Source organism: Dama dama, chromosome 20, assembly GCF_033118175.1.
Source record: "Dama dama isolate Ldn47 chromosome 20, ASM3311817v1, whole genome shotgun sequence".
In the NCBI taxonomy this organism is placed as follows: Eukaryota; Metazoa; Chordata; class Mammalia; order Artiodactyla; family Cervidae; genus Dama; species Dama dama.
Genome location: NC_083700.1, coordinates 31,283,803 through 31,288,223, shown reverse-complemented (window position 1 = coordinate 31,288,223; position 4,421 = coordinate 31,283,803).

Sequence of the window (4,421 nt, the reverse complement as noted above, 5' to 3'; positions counted from 1 at the left end):
CAAAACTACCAGGGAAGCCCCTCAATTTGTTTTTTAATGGTTACAGTTTTTGGTCACCAAGAACTGTCTCATCAGTCTTAATCATAACACTGTCTTGTATTAAAAAATTTATTCCACAGTGTCAAAATTAAATTTAAACATGCAAGTATCTTCAGGAAGAAAAACATTGAGAGAGAAGAAGAAAGTGAATAAAATACAAGCAATCAAAAGAAAATTTATGGATAAAAAAATTCAAAACCCAGACATGGACTCAACACAACTCTGCCAAATTACCAAATTCCTGTCTTTGTCATTTGAAATATCTTATTTTGGCATGATATCTTAAATACCAATTTTCTTCACATTTTAAAGAGGACATAAAAATCTGAAGTAATAGTGAAGAAAGGGAAATTACAGATTGTGTTCTCTGAAGTCCTTTACACCATACAGGAGAGTTTTGCTCAGTAGAATTCCAGATAATAATCTAGACTATAATCTATAAACATTATTTTCTGCAGCAATCCAAAGAGTATCCAAAACCTAAATGTACTATTTTTACTTATTAATATATGACTGATTTTGTCCCAGGGTTTGAGGCACAAATGTATTGGTACTTTAAAATAACAAACAAGAATGGAGTTAGGGTTATGGTCATCTATGTTACTCCTTTTGAATAGAAATGCCTGTATACCACTGCCAGTATCTACTACACACCCAGTTCTTTGAGGCCAAGTTGGGAAAATAAATAATCATAAAGAAGACAGCAGAGAAATTTGTCTTTCCTTTTCTTGAAAAAAAAAAAAAAGTATGAATGGCTCACAGAAATACCTAACATTATAATTAGCTTCATGATTTTCAAGTTTTATAGTTTATAGTTAGTTTTATGTAACAGTATTTCACATGCTTAGTTGTGTCCTACTCTTTGGGACCCTTTGGACTGTGGTCTGCCAGGCTCCTCTGTCAATCGGATTTTTCAGGCAAGAATACTGGAGTGGGTTGCTATTTCCTCCTCCAGGGAATCTTCCTGATCCAGGGATTGAACCCACACCTCCTGTGTCTCCTGCATTGCAGGCAGATTCTTAACCTACTGAGCCACTGGGAAAGCCCTAAAATATCTCATAGGTTTTTTATTTATTTTTAATTAGAGGAAAATTGCTTTACAATATTGTGTTGGTTTCTGCCATATATCAACATGAATCAGCCATAGATACACGTATATCCCCTCCCTCTTGAACCTCCCTCCTACCTCTCACCCCATATCACCCCTCTAGGTTGTCACAGAGCACCAGATTTGAGCTCCCTGTATCATGCAGCAAATTTCCACTGGCTATCTAATTTTACATTCTTATAGGTACTGATGTTGTTTTGTCGTTGTTTAGCTGCTAAGTCATGTCCAGTTCTTTGTGACCCCATGGACTGTAGCCCTCCAGGCTCCATGGGATTATCCAGCAAGAATACTGGAGTGGGTTGCCATTTCCTTCTCCACGGGATCTTCCTAATGCAGGATCAAGCCCCAGTCTCTGGCACTGGCTGCATTGGCAGACAGTTTATTTACCGCTGAGCCACCAGGGATGACTAAAGACTAAAATTTTACCTCTATGATTTACTCATCTTTCTTAAAAGTTTTCATCTCAAATGCAAGACAATTGAATTTGTCTCTTTTTAGTTCTCTCCTGTATATGTAATTGTTTAATATCCATGACTGAGTCTGAACATCATTATAACTGTTACTTCTGAGCTCATTATTTCAAAGAAGTAACAAAGTTGTTTTGTAAAGAAGCTGATAATCCACAAAAGACTAATAAATTAAGTATTGTTTGTCTAACATTACTTACACTAAGCACAGATAGATACTTATTGGCAAGGTTGTTTTAAAGGGCCTTTCTGGACACTAAAAACATATCAAAAATAAAAGTTTATTACCTCAAAATACTATTATAGGTTAAACTTAAGGGTCCTTAAATGTTGACAATGTAAGTCCTAGACTATACTATCAGTAAAACAAAAAAATCACTTTATAATACACTTACAGTAATTTCAACAATCTATTTCACTTTCCTTAAAAAAAAATAAATTGCTAATCTACTCCCCTTCTGGGCTGTTTTCTATATGAAAAATATCAGCATAGTGCAATCACAACAGAGTGAGGTCAACGGGTGCATTCCTAATTTGCATCCCAAATCTGAGTCATCAGCCTCTAGGCCGTTACTGGCAACTGGCATGACAAAGGCCTATACATTCGAGTGAATTACTGAAGACAAGGTTTGGGGCTAATTTAAACAACGTAACTGATGTTACTGGATCCACAAGAAGAGCGGATTCCATTGGTCATGGTAATTAGCTGAAAAATTGCTCAAGACACACTGTTCCATTTAACTATGCTTATGGGAATTTCAAAGACATACCTTAGAAACTTACAATGGTGGAGAGAAAGTAAAAATAATACAAAAGTAAAGATTCACATAAAAGTAAATTCCCTGGTGGTTCAGTGGTTAAGTATCCACCTTTCAATTCAGGAGACCTGGTTCCATCCTGGCTCTGAGAACTAAGAACCGACATGCGGGAGGAGGGTGCAGTCACAGGGAACTATGCCAAGTAGCCACAACTACTGAGCCTCCTCCAAGCAGAAAGATCCAGCCTTAGGCAACTAAGACCCAAGGCAGTCAAATAGATAATTTAAAGAAAAATCAGTAAAGATTCTCATGTAGTGGTTTAGTCCCTTAGTCTTGTCCGACTCTTTGTGACCCCATGGACTGTAGCCCACCAGCCTCCTCTGTCCATGGGATTTCTCCAGGCAGGAATATTGGAGTGGGTAGCCATTTCCTCCTCCATGGCAATCTTCCCCACCCAGGTAGCAAACCCGGGCCTCCTGAATTGCAGGCCGTCTCCTGCACTGCAAGCGGATTCTTCATCGACTGAGCCACTAAGATTCGCATAATATAGTACAAAAGAAAAGAAACAAACAAACAAACAAAAGAGACCAGGGGTGGTAGGATTTGAGGAGAAAATGGAATTTCTATGGGGCAAAATCATGGATAATCAAGAATGGGATAGAATTCAGTCAGGATGAGTCAAAGGAAGATTTAAAAGGTTAAAGAGCTTTAAAAGAAGGTCTAAAAGAGTTTGAAATTTAAACTCTTGAAATTAAAAGACGCTTGCTCCTTGGAAATAAAGCTATAACAAATCTAGACAGCAAATTAAAAAGCAGAGACGTTACTTTGCCAACAAAGGTCCGTCTAGTCAAAGCTGTGGTTTTCCCAGTAGTCATGTATGGATGTGAGTTGGGATATAAACAAGGCTGAGTGTTGAAAAGAATTTATGCTTAACTGTGGTGTTGGAGAAGACTCTTAAGAGTCCCTTGGACAGCAAGGAGATCAAACCAGTCCATCCTAAAGGAAATCAGTCCTGAATATTCACTGGAAAGACTGATGCGGAAGCTGAAATTCCAATACCTTGGCCACCTGATGCAAAGAAGTGACTCACTAGAAAAGACCCTGAAGCTGGGAAAAATTGAAGGCGGGAGGAGAAGGGGACGACGGAGGATGAGATGATTGGATAGCATCACCGACTCCATGGACTTGAGTTTGAGAAAGCTCCGGCGTTGGTGACGGACAGGGGAGCCTGGCGTGCTGCAGTTCATGGGGTCGCAAAGAGTCGGACACGACTGAGCGACTGAACTGAACTGAACTAGAAGAGTTTACGGATTAGAAGGTTACAGGTGGCATAGCACGCCACGCCAGAAAAAAAAAACAACCGCCCAAATCACCGCCCACCCACCCCCAGCTGAGGCACAACCCGACTCAGAGATGCTGCAGGCAAGAGAGTAACCAACCCTATCAGATTTTACACCCTAGGTCACTCTACTCTTCCTGCCGGAAAGCATCCCCACGGGGGATCAAACGATTTCCCCCAGATCACCACCCCAGATCACTCGTGTCCCCGAGCCGGTAGCCGGGACACCAGCCTCTTGGTGATTCACAGACGCTGCCGCCGGGCCGCCCCCATCCCCGTCCCCAGAGACCAAGCTCTCCGCTCCCCAAGGCTCTCTTCAGCCCGGCCGAAGCCGCCTGGGCTCCCGGCTTGCAGCCCGCCGTCGCCCAACTAACCGAGGTCCGCGGCTCCCGGCGCCGCGTGTGCGTGAGCGTGAGCGTGGGCGTGGGCGGGACGGACCCGGATGGCGCCGGGCAGAGCTCACCTGCACACCACGCGCTCCGCACGCCACCGGAGTTGGCCGGACAGCGGTGGAACCGGTGGGCGCCGCCGCCTTATACCCCGCCGCTGGGGCCCGAGCAAGCGCGCAGGGGGCGGAGTCGGCCCTCCCGGCCGCCGCCCCCGAGGCGCTAACCGAGCTGTGACGCCCTCGGGGCTGCGGGCGTCGGTTCCCGGCCCCTCCGGGTGTTCCCCCGCCATCTCCAGGGCCCACGAGCACACTTGCGTGACCC